This window comes from Quercus lobata, chromosome 7 (genome assembly GCF_001633185.2).
Source record: "Quercus lobata isolate SW786 chromosome 7, ValleyOak3.0 Primary Assembly, whole genome shotgun sequence".
Taxonomy (NCBI): domain Eukaryota; kingdom Viridiplantae; phylum Streptophyta; class Magnoliopsida; order Fagales; family Fagaceae; genus Quercus; species Quercus lobata.
The window spans coordinates 10,295,968-10,309,549 of NC_044910.1; the positions used below are offsets into that span (position 1 = coordinate 10,295,968).

At 33.7% G+C, this 13,582-nt stretch overlaps 1 pseudogene across 1 annotated transcript; it reads right to left on the bottom strand.

Annotated features, from left to right (window-relative positions):
- Positions 1-10,607: 10,607 nt before the first annotated feature.
- On the bottom strand, positions 10,608-12,335 carry LOC115953947 (annotated as a pseudogene). The gene has a single exon (XR_004083801.1). The product of XR_004083801.1 is annotated as a UDP-glycosyltransferase 79B9-like (transcript).
- Positions 12,336-13,582: the final 1,247 nt, after the last annotated feature.

Genomic DNA, 13,582 nt, shown 5'->3' on the forward strand with positions numbered 1-13,582 from the left:
CTGCTTTCGGATAAGCTTCTGTAGGGACAATAAGTGTTTTTGACATGCATGGATAAGGCCGAGCTACTTCAGGACGTATCTAGGACCCCCACCCCCCCCCCCTTTTTTTTTTAAGTGTTCAAGCTATTGAGTCCCATCCATCTCTTCCTTGGAACCATTCTTCGTCGACGTCAACATCAACATCTGGGTCATGGTTATCATAAGGATTGGACATTTCCCAATGATCTTTATGTGGCCACTGTTGTCTGTAAACTTCTGGGGTACTTGGTACTATTTCAGATAAGATTCCCTTATTAAGGGATTCTGTCTTTGTAAGAGCATGGTGACAAAATGCCCAAGTGGTGTCCATGTGTAAATGGAGGGTGTCATCTAGGTTAGTGACCCAATGCATTTCTGACGGGTGAAAGATACCTTCTACTCGAATGTCCTTTTTTGAATTGAGCTTAGCAACCATACATAATGTAGTAATTTTGTGACCAAATTCTGGATGTTTTGTGACTGGATACTTTTTCCAATCTCCATTATGAGCATCATTTTTTAGGATTTCAAACCAAAACTTTTGAAAATATCTATTTTCAGGGGAAAACAAGTTTATAAAATCCTAGTTCAAAATGAAGGCACAAATAATACTCATTGAGTAGGTACCACATGTAAAGATAATACATGATCGTCCAGTTGGTTATTTAAAAGGCAAAGGGGATTTTTCATGGTTGGTCCAAGTCAGGGTAAATAGCAAGAAAGTGATTGTGGTGTTCCTTAAGGTAATTATGGAGGACTTTGATGATTTTTTTGGATCCGGCTTCAAGGGTCAAGGTCTTTATTTGGTCTTTTATGTCTGGAGGAAGGTTTTCTATCATATTAAGGATATCATTAGGGGCTACAGAGGAAGAACCTGAGGATGAGGATGGATCTGTAATAAGATATACACATAAAGGTGGAGGAACAATTGTAGTGTTAATGGTTGGAGGCTTTCTAGAAAGGTAATCAGTGATCAGGTTATCTTTTCCTTTGTTGTGCTTTACTTGGAAAGACCATTGTGAAAACCAATTTGACCATTTGAGTAACTGAGGATGAGGGAGCATTTTTTGTTTGAACTGAAGCATTTTTGGAAAAGAAGATATGTCCATTTCGACTAGAAAATTATACCTAAGGAGGTGAAACTGGAATTTTTCAATTCCATGTCTTACTACAAGTATTTCCTTGAAAGTGGAATGGTAATGAATTTTTGAAGCTTGAATGCACCATTTTATATCCACAAATATTTCTCTTTCCATCAATCTCTTCAAAACGAGCTGCTGCCCAGTATTCGTCACTTGCATCAGTTTGCAAAATTCGTTTTCCTGGTCCTCGAATTTGTAGCGAAGGAAGCTTTTTTGCTAATCTTTTCAATTTTTGGACTACTTTTGTATGAATAGAATTCCATTTTGGAGGGTTTTTCTTTAGGAGTTGATCTAAACAGTTCCTGTATTTGGAAATCTTTGGGATGAAGTCGGACATGTAATTAATAATTCCAAGAAACTATTGTATCTGTTTGGCACTTGTGAGCTTATCTAGAAATTCACCAAGAGAGACAGCTATGAGAGGCTGCAAAGTATATTTTCCATTTGAAATGCTTACTCCGAAGAAATCTATAGAAGAGTGTCCAATGACCATTTTCTTTTCTGAAAGCATTATTCCTCGAGATTTCACTAAATTATAAAATTCAGTGAGCAACCTTTCATGGGATTCTGCATCTTTTGAGAACAGGAGGATGTCATCCACATAGATTAATGCATTGGCCAAGAGTGGCTGGAACAACGTTACCATTGCTTTTGGAATTGGGATGGGGCATTTTTGAGACCAAAGGGCATGACTGTCCATTGGTAATGGTGATCTGGAATGCAAAACGTTGTCTTGTACCTTTCTTTTGGATTAATTCCTAATTGCCAAAATCCTACTTTAAGATCAAATTTTGAAAATACTTTTGCATTTGAAAGATGCTGGAAGAGAGCACTCTTGTTTGGCAAAGGGAAATTGTCATCTACAAGAAAATGATTAAGATCTTGCTAATTGATTACCAATCTGAGTTTTTTTTTAGATTTGCTCAGCATGCTTGTTGATATAAAAAGCTTTACATGCCCATGGGGAGGTTGTGGGTTCAATGAGGCCTTCTGAGAGGAGGGTAGACAACTCTAGTTTAGTTAAGGCTAAATATTTTGTGTTCATTCCTCTGTGGCTGGCTTTTCTGGGGTTTACATCTTCATTCTTTTTGAAGGAAAGATGTATGGAAAAGTTTGGGTTCTTCCATAAGGGATTTGGATTTTTAAGGAGGAACTTAGAATGGCTATTCGCATAACAATCATTGATGATCTGGATTCTCAAAGAGTCAAAGGAGTCAACAGTAAATAGATGAGGGACCTGGGTCCAAGAGAGAAGGTGTTGTTTGTGCAAAATTCCTTTTGAAAACCATCTAAGGCTAGGTATTTGGTGACGAAGATCAAACCCTACAAGAAGGTCTCTGCCAATAAGAGGGGATCCAAGGACTTGGTGTTTTATGGTGAGGGTTGGGAAAATTATGATAAGGATGGGCTTACTTTTTTGAGTAATTAAGAATGTCTCTCCATTTACTGCACGGAACATCTAGTTATGGGGCAACCAGAATTCTACGGGTAAAATCTTAAGATGGAGAATTGTTGTTGCAGCTCCAGTATAAAAAAGGGCTATGATTGTGATGGGCCTAGAGTAAGTTTCTAGGAGGATATGTACTTGAACTATGGGAGTGGGGGGTTAGAGGAGCTATAATGGATTGGGATGTATAAATATTTTGAATTTCTGGGTTTGAGGCTTCATAACTGTCTAAGTATGAATCTTCTTCTGATGTGGAATAAGCCATGACTACTAAAGCTTGAGGAGAGTAGTCATCATCAAGTGAAAAAAAAATTCTACATTTGAGAAAGGAGTTTCATTTGCATGAATTTGTGCTTGTTCAAGAAGATTTGCTGCTTTTTCTTTTTTTGGACAATTTTTTGCAAAATGGCTTGGTCTTCTGCACACAAAACAGACTTTTGAAGTCTTTCCTTTAAATTGCTTTCTTCTGAGAAACTTCCATTTTTTCTTTCTGAAAAATTTCTTCTTTGGTCCTGCATGGTGTCTCCTTTTCAAGGGATACTTCTTGAAATGATCTCTCCTTTTTGTTGAACAGTCACAGTTTTTCTTATGGCACTTTATCTGCAAATCTTTTCTTTTGCAACTGTCTTTGAGTTTACTGTGAACCTTTTCAATTTCTGAAATAATTTTTCTCTAGTTGCAGAGCTTTTTTAGAGCAACCAGCATGTGTTGGTAAATTTTCCTCATTAACCACCGAACACAAAACAAATTATTGTTTCATACTCTCCCTGGTGTAGCTTCCACATTCACGAATTAAATAAAAAATACTTCTTTAACTAATTGAAGTAGTCTACACCCATAAAACTTATTGATTATAATAAAAAGGTTAAAGTGCAAATTACACTCTTAAAGTTTGGGGGTCTTTAAATTTTACGTCCTGAAGTTTCAAAATTTGAATTTTTTTCTCTCTTAAAGTTATATTTTATTTGTATTAGCAGTTCATCCATCTATATTTTTTATTAAGTGTCACACAAACTTGTCATGAATGTTTACTTCGTCCAATAAGATGATGTCATGACATTTTTTTAGCCTAAAAAAATTTAAAAATTTAAAGTTAAAAAAGGGCGTGGCATAATGAAAATAACATGACATTTTATTGGATGAGCTAAACGCACATGACAAGTTTATATGATATTTAATAAAAAAATATAAATGGAATGGCTACTAAGGCAAACAAAATATAATATCAGGAGTTAAAATCTAAATTCGTGTAAAATTCAAAAGTCCCTAAACTTTATGGTGTAGTTTCCACTTTAGACAAATAAAAAATTTAACATTAACCAACAGCACTCGTTAAGCACATAAAAGAAATTATTGTTTCACAATCCTATTGCTTTCACTTTTCAATAAAGACACTCGCTTTGAGACCTAAAATGGATAAAGTTTTGGGTCTCAAAAGCATTTTAATACTTCTAAGTAAAGACCTAAGTCATTGTTTGATTGTTATCTAAGAATCACCTATTTTTAAGGCTAAGATTGCAAACTCTATAATTACCATTTCCTTATTGCTTTTGAAAGCAAATTGGATTAAGTTGAGCACTTCAAAGTTCAAAACAATAAATGTACTTCTAAAATCATGAAGTACTGTTTGTTTAGTATTTTGATTTAAAAAAAAAAAAAAAAAAATTGTATATGTCAAAGACACTTGAATTTTAACTCCTAAAAGCAACAAGAGAAATTCCAAAATGTGAACCAAACGGTATCTTAGTTTATCTCAGGAAAAATGATAAACACAGAATAATAAGTACCTGTTTGGATAGTGCATAAACTGGCGTCTACTTTTTTTTTTTTTTTTGGGGAGAAGCGCGTTTTTGTGGCTTTTATGCTTTTCCAGTGGGTCCTGTGTACTGTTCACAGGATCCACAAACCTCTTTTTTAAGAAAAAAATTCATTAAAAATAGGTCCCACAACACTATTCACACATTTAAAAATTATTTTGTTATAGTGTTTTTAGTTTTCAGCAAAATAAATTGTATCCAAATACACCCTAAGTAGCCAAATTCTTAAGGATGCGTTTGGCTAAAAAAGCGCATTTTCTGAAATAAAAGCCAAGCAAATAAAAAAAAGAAGTGCACCTTTCAGTCTCAGATCAGAATGAGAATTTGATTCATCATCCAAAGGCGCTATTGTTGCGTGCAAGATCAAGAATTCAATGATGAAGAAACAAAGTGCAAGGAGCTTCTAGAAGACGCAGAGAATTTGCTTCTAGTTCGCTTGGGTTTGTAGAGTAAATAGAGGAAATCAATGAAGAGGAATCCATTACTCGATGAGGCAAGAATTGAAGGCTTTGGTGAAAAAGAAGAGTGGAGGAGGTGAGGAATGGAGAGGCTAACTGTAAAGCCATAGGGATAGAGAGAGAGAGTCTAAGATCGATTGAGATCAGTACTAACAGGTAATTAAAAAGTGTTTATCGTCCATATGAGTTGTCCACAAAAACAAAGTTCGTCCAAGATAATAGTTTGGAGGGAAGAGAGAAAAACGGTAACACCAAGGAGAAAGGTCGTCTATGAAAGATAGATCATCTACACAATGAGAGACTGTAGATGACCAATGAACACTAAATAAATTCTAAGGGGTTCTCTACAAACCAAGAAAGGTTGCAACATGATTCACTATTTAGAGATGTGGGGTGAGTTCCTTAAAATTTGCTCCACTCTCCCTACTAAGTCCACACATCTCCCATGATGTTAGTGGCACCTAACAAGTAAACACACTCCAAACTTTCTATAAAAGGGACCAAGCCTCACCAAACCAAGGTACGTGCTACTATTCATCCACTTATCATAATTGAGTTCTAGAGAGAAACTGACTTAACCTTCGGAGGGTTCTTGGCTGGTTCACCCCAATCACCTTCAATAGTCTTTCTTTCTTTTTCAGGTTGTTGGTCCACCGTTGAAGTTCAGAGCATATGGCCTACTGATTTCATACATCATCAAGTACAACACCCACCTATATGTAGTTGTAATTAATGGTTGAGCTTTTTTCAATCTCAACCATGAAAAGAAATTAAATATATTAAAAAGAAGTAATTTTTTATTTATTTATTAAGAAGAAGTAAAAAAAAAAAAAATTAAAGTTTAAAAGTTTAAAAAGATTTGTGAGAGAAAGGTAGGTTAATTGCATTAGGTAACTTAGGGATTACACTTGATCTCAATCTAGTCTAGATACACCAAAAAATTGTCAACTCAACAGGTGTGAAAATAGTTGTCAAATTTTATGCCTACATGCATTACTCTTAGGCAATATGTGTTTCTTTATTTTTTTTCTTTTTTTAAAATATTTTTCATCCTTAGGTATTTGTAGGGGTGGCAAAATGTGATACAACCTATGAACAAGACATGACACGACACGACAGAAGTTAGCCGGTTATCATATTCGATTTAACACAATTAACCTTTTAATAAATGTGTTATGTTCGTGTAAGGAAAATGTAGCCACTTGACAAGAAAAGAAGATAGCTAGCTAGTTATCACAAACACATATTTTAAGATCCAACTTTTATTATATCTAAATTTATATCTACACGTAATATAAAATAAAATAAAAACTTTTGAATTTTTTATGACATCTTCTATTTTTTCCATGTAAGCTTTTAAGAATTCATATTTTCCACATCATTATTCTAATATGTATTTGTTTAATGAGTTTAAATTTTCTAAGGATTCCCTTTTTCTTTTTGGAAACAGAGAAACAACCATATGGATTCCCTATTTAACATCCTATACTAACACACTTCATTCGAATCTTGTCATAAATATATCCTTAAAATTAGTTCTTAATTCGTGCTTCACATGGTTTTTTATTAGGTATTTGGTTTAAAGTTTATAAACCTTTACCCACCTTATATTTCATCTTCGCAAATAACTCAAGCCTTAAACATGCAACCTAAAATTAAGAAATGCAAGCCTTGAGGTTTAAACATATTTTAATCTTTCATCATTTGCATATTGGTAAACAAATTTTTACTGAAGCCCTGAGATCTAAACAAATTAGTGCAATTTCCAATAATCATCCTTTGTGCTTATTTTACTTACAATTATTTTATATTGTAAAGAAGCCTTTTAAATCTCAACCATTCTTGAAAAATGCATCCTAGAGTTTTATCAAACATATTGTATAACTAATCATATTCTATTGAGTGGATATAATATTACACAACATCATCATCCTCATCTAAACCAATCCATCCCTATTTGAATAATGTATGCTACACAAAAGCATTCAAAATATTTTGGCTAGCATATGGTGTTGCAAATACAATATTAATGCATTTTGAACAATATTTCCTAATACAAAACTCTGTAAAGAAGAGAGAGAGAGAGATGCATATCATTGTGAAGCTGAGGGGGAGCCCATAGGAAGAAGCATCATAAAGAGAGGGGAGGCCATTTATGTGCTTCTCATATATCATGGAAGGGTGATTAAGAAAAGAAAAGGTAAATCCATTTTTCCATGTATCTAAACTTTAGTTTAGGAATAAGTGAATAACTATAAAACTCTTCTTCTTCTTTTTTTGAGAAAGAACTATAAAACTCTTAAACTCTCCAAATTCATTAACTGGACAATAAAAAAGAGTAGTAGTTTAATATAGAAATAAGTTGAATTCGAAAAGACATAAAAATATGAGTAGAGAAACCAAGGCCATAACTTATGTTGACAATCCATTAATTGGTTTATAGTGCCAAAATTGTATATATGTGTGAATTTCTTCTTGGAACTTGAACACCGGCTTTTACCTTTCACACCCCACAAGCACTTATACTTGTGGAGTAACCATCACACCAAGGATGCACGGTGGTAAATTTGTTAGATTTAATACTAAGAAAAATGGTATTTTTATGTGCTTTAATTATGTGTGTGTGTGTGTGTGTGTGTGTGTGTGTGTATTAGAGCAAGACTTAGGTATAGTATTTAAGTGTTGTTTCTTATAAGTTCCCATTTTAAGATTCTACCATATGAATTTTTTTTCATGGGATGGAAGTGTATTTTTTAGTTAAGTAACCACGTGGCTGAATCTTAAAAGATGAATCTAAGGAATAACATCTAAGGTACTGTACCTAAGTTTTGTCCTATATATTATATGGAAGTAAAGATATTTTAGGCTAAAAATGCAAGTATACCCTCTAACTTTGACTAAAATTCATTTCAGTTATCTAACTTTATTTTCATTTAATTGAGTCCTTTAAGATTCAAAGTTATCCAATTTAGGCATTTTTGTCCAATTTTGCTAAAAAAATTGTAGTTACCCTCTGGCAAAGCTTCTTCAATTGTTGCACATCCATCTGGAACACTTGGAGACCAAAAAAAAAAAAAAGGTTGCTCGCTTAACTCAATTACTCAAACCCCAAAACCAAATCCTGAAACCGGTCCTTTTGTAATATAGTTTGGGTCCCAAATGAACAATACACCACAATACCTTGCTCAAAATTGCATAACCAATTAGTTCATTTTTTGTCTAGTTTTGTATTACTTTATCTCAACCATTATCATGATTCTGAGATTGCTGTAATTAATAGTATTTTCTAGATTTGACAAATGGGTTAGATCTAGTTCAGATCAACCCATATTTTTTTACAAATCATTATCATGATTCTTAAACTTTGAGATTTAGCTATTTTGTAGGCTTAAAAGTGCAATGGAAGCCATTGGTATATTTGGCCCAATGTCAAGTTCCAGGCTTAACACCCCAAAACAAGCCCGGTCTAGCAAAGTAATTACACGCAAAAAGGGCCTCTCAACAAACTTTGAATTGCGGAAACTTACGAATCTATGCGTTATTTAAATTTTATTTTTGACTATATATTTAGTAATTTTTGTTAATTTTTTTTTGTATGTGAAAAAATAAGGGTTGATCTAAACCAGATCTAACCCGTTTGTCAAATCTAGAAATTATTATTAATTACAGCAATCTCACTGAAAATCTGATGATCTTTTGGGGTTTTGAATCAGTATAAGGGGCTTGAAATATGCATGTTGTACATTTGAGTCCGTGGCAAGGATAGTTTATTGTTAGAAAGGTTATTTAAGTTTTATCACCTTTTTTTTTTTTTTTTTTTTCCTGAGTGCGAAAATTATTCCAAGGATTATAGGTTCTTTTACATATCAATATGTCCACCCCCCCCCCCCCCGCGGGAGTATAATAAATATCAATATGTAATTATAAAATAAAATTTTTGATTTTTTTTTTTTGCATCTTCAGATATTGCCATTTAAGTTTTTGAAAATCTACATTTTTTAATGTAGATTTTTTAAATTCTATAAAAATTCCCAATGAAGCCTCTTATATTTATGCCCTCAATTAGAGAGAGAGAGAGAGAAAAAAAAAAGGAATATAATTTTTTTGTTAAAACATTGCATGTGTTTCTAACTAGTATAATATAAAATAAAAAACTTTGACATTGTGTTGACTTGTTCTATTAATTTTGTCCATAAGCTTTTGAAAACTAGTGTGAACGTCGTTATTCTAATATATATTTTTTAAAATGATTTTTTAAGTTAAAAATAATTCTAAATTTGTTAGTTTAAACTAATCAGAACTCACCGTCTTTTCCTATAAAGTAACATAAAACTAAACAAATTTTGATTGAATTAGATTTAATTTTCTCTAAACAAATTCTAATAAAACTACTAATGTTCTTTTCTACAACTTTTCTAATTGACTCTTTATTTATTATTAATTAAGAAATAAATATGTATTATATAAGGACACGATTTGTAACGACCGTAATAACGTTGGGTTCGCACGCAAAAGGCCCAAACAATATCATTTGTAGAGCATGGGTTTGAAAGGTTAGGCCTTGGTCACAAGACAGTGGGTTTTCCATGGTGTTTATACATAATTAAAGTGTGTGCGCCCTAGGAGTCTTTCTCCAGGAGAGGGGCTGGGAGGCTCTGGTTTTTGGCCATTTTTCCCAGCCCCTGCTCTGGATTGCTTACTTTTCCTTTTATACTAGCATGTGTTCCTTATCCTTCGTCCATGTGTAGGATCGACTTTTCCAAAACTGATACTTGTTCCATCAGCCCATATCCAGAGTGGTTGGGAGTGATTGTAAAAGCTGGAGAGTATGGCTCTGTCAGGCGCAGAGTATTGAATGGCAATAAGGGCAGCTTTCCCTGGTCGTTATGCTTTCCAGCGTATCCTTCTCTTTTGACCTATATATTTTAGATTTTTTCCAAACTGTTCCTATACCGTTTTTGCCCTTCCTTCCAATGAGACCTCGGACATGCCGAGGACTGAATCATCCTCGGCTGTGTCCCAAGACTATCTTGTACTTGTATTACTTGATCCTGAGCCATAACCTTCCTCGGCTCGGGCCTTGGGCCCTAATAAATAAATGGACCAGGGCCACAAATTATTGGGCCTCACATATTATATATTAATATTTTTTATATTAATTTTCCATATATTGCATGAGATCCTGATTACTAGTATATAATTTAGAAGTCATCACTTTTTTAAAGATATTTTTAAAGAGAAAATAAAAGGAGAAATAAAATTATTTAATTTATTGAAATCCATGAAAAAGATCTACTTGTTTAAAGTCCTCCCACAACAAAATTAGGGGTCTAGTTACACTGTGAGAAGATATAAGCTAAGCAACAACATGTCCCAATAAAAATTTAGAAATTGTCATCTGATGCCCCTAAAAGAGTTACTTCTATTTGGAATCTAAAAATTTTGTAATTTTTTAATTGCCAATTATATTAGAAATTTTTGACAGTGGAAATAAAAAAAAAAATCATATTTATTTATCTTAATTAACTCTGAATATATGATAAATTATTCTACATTTCTTCAAGAAAAAGTCTGTAAGCCAAGTCACCGCTAATGTTATTTGGTGTTTAATTAATTAATTTATATTTCAGCAGGCCTGTTTTGACATTTCCTTTTTTGATATGCTTCAATATCATTAAACTAAAAAGAAACAGCATGCCTGTTTTGACATAGTTATGGACAAAGCTATCAACTTCACTCAACATATGGAATTGATTTTAGCTGAAAGGGAAATAAAACACAATATGTATACAGCCTAGAAAAGAAGAAAAAACAGATATACCCAAATAAACCACATCGAAAGTTTTTTTTTTTTAAGTGCTCCTAAAAGTAGGCATAACTGAACTGATAACTTGCAACACTTCCTTCCAAGACCATTTTGGTTTCCCCTCAACTACAACATGAGTGAATACTTCCTCCATTAATGAAACCTGTAGTACTCATCTTTTTTTTTCTTTTTCTTTTTTTGAGAATCTAGTACTCATCTTAGTACAAGGGATTAATTAAAAATAGTCGAGTCCATACAAACACTTATTTATCAATCCAAAAGGCCTTGCAGGCTCTGAATGAAATTGTGTAAATACCTCCCTTGCAGACCTTCAGTAGTAAGTACCTCCTTTAATTTGGCATGATTATATTTCACCAACCCAGCTACCTCACTGTCCTTGTCCATCACAGAGATAATGGAATGGCTCAAGCTCTCCTTGGAAATCCACCCATTGTCTTCTCTCTCCACCTCCACTGCAACCTTCAGTTCTTCCACCATTAATCTAGCACTCATAATGTGATCACTCAGCAGGTATGGAACACATACTATTTGACAGTTACTAAGAAGAGACTCCCACATGGATCCATGACCACAATGGGTCACGAAACACCCAACAGATTTGTGCTCCAGCATCAGTGTTTGTGGAACCCAACCCCCATACACCCACCCTCTCCCTCTAACTCTCTCTTCAAACCCCTCTGGCAAAGCTTCTTCAATTGTTGCACATCCATCTGGAGCACTCAGCGACACAAAAAATGGTTGCCTACTTAACTCAAACCCCAAAACCAATTCTTGAAACTGGTTCTTTTGTAATATAGTTTGGCTCCCAAATGCACAATACACCACAGTACCTTCCTCAAAATTGGATAACCAATTAGTCCATTTTTCATCAAGCTTCGTCACTGGTATTTCAGGCAGGACAGGTCCAGTTAGCAATATGGGCTTGGAATACTGCTGCCTTAGTCACAATAAGTCCCCTCAACCTCATGATTTGTCCTTAAGGCTATGGCATCACAGTCTTTCAAGCTAGAGGTGATTCGAAAGTACAAGGACGTCCCAGTTCCTTGATCTTCCACAAGTATTTTTACTTTTGCAATTTCGAACTCCTTGGGTTTTAGTAGCACTGACAAAGAAGGATAGCCTGGAGGGGGTTGAACTAGCTCTTCATTTGTGGAATATTTTGCAATTTTCTTAGAAGGGACCATATGAAATGAAAGTGTAGCCGAACTTACCACAGAATAGAATATGGCCTTGGTACCAAATTGGTGAGCCAGAACTGGCATCCAATAACTAAAATCAAAGAAGATGAAGTCAGGCTTGAGAGTGGTAAGAATAGTTTCAACTTGGTGTTGGGTTTGGTCGAGAGCTATAGCAAGGTGCATATGAAGTGGAAGAGGAACATCCGAGGCAGTCTCGGCACCAAGGGGTAGTCCATCTACGTGGGGAATGAGAAGAGGATAGAAGTTGATAAGGTTTGGATAATGGTTGAGGTTTTGTAGCTTTGATTGTGCTCCTTTGGGCACTATAAAGGACACTCCATGGCCTCTCTCTGCAAGCTTGTTGGAAAGGTGAAGGTAAGGAATGAAATGGCCAAAGGCAAACCAGGGAAACATTGCTACATGAAGTTTTGTGCTCATCTTTGCTTGATTTATGATGACTTTTTTAAAAGCCACTTGAAAACTGAATGATTTCTCCTAATGTTTTATGTGTTTGATCTGGCTTTTTCTGGAGAGAATTATTGTATGCTCGAGAATGATTCCCTGTCTCTCTCAAAAAAGGCGGTCCATGTAAACTCCTACCAGTCCTACGCGCGCAATAACAACCAAAGGGACACAGACATAATTATTCACATCATGTGCGCCGACAATAAAGTAAATAAGTTGTCATTTTTCTCAAAAAAAAAAAAAAAAAGAAAAAGAAAAAAAGTTGTCATGGCTTTTGAAGAAAACAAAGAAAGTAAATGGGAATAGATCACTCACGATTAGGGGTGTACGTGATTCGGTCGGCTCGATTTTTTTCTAAATTTATTACTGAATCGATAAGGATCAGTTTATTAATAATTAGAACCGATACATACTGTTTAGGGTCAGTTTTCCGACCTATAGCAATGTGATTTCTGCAATTCGTTTAATCGGTTTGATCGGTTTGAAACATTAAATAACTTTTTTTTTAATAAAAAAATTAAGCTTTCTAGCCCAATACACAACACGTTCAAGATTTCAAGCAAATTGTTCACTTTGACAAACTATTCACACAAACCTATTCACACATCAAGCAAAATGTCCACTTAGAATTTTCAAAATGCTAAAAAATGCCAAAAAAAAAAAGAAAAAGAAAAAAGAAAAAAAATGTTAGCATTTAGGGTACGTTTGGTACACTGAATGAAGATTACGACATGAATTGTAATCTTTATTACTAGTAATAAAGCGTGTTGTAATGTAATAACTAAACATATTTATTAGTTTGGTTGTGAGTTATAACATTAGAATGAAACTTAACATTTATTTTAGGAAATATTTTATACAATTATATCTCCTTAAAAATTGTTATTTTTAAATTTAAGAGAGATATGTGTTATTTTTTATGATTTTTTATTTTTATAATTGTTAGATGTATATGGAAAATTTGTTTATTTAGAAATATATTAATTTTTGAAATTATTGTATTTACTAAGGAATAGCTAATACCACATTTTAAAGAGGAATAATTATTTCTCATTTTGAAGAATAGCTATTCATAAAGAATGATTATTCCTTGTAATAAAAATATAATCAAACTAAAGAATAACTAATCTATAGGAATAACTATTACATTACAATGCCTATTACAGTCTACCAAACATGCTCTTAGAGTTAGTAGATGTAACACTGTAAAAAAGAAAAGATGTAGACTTG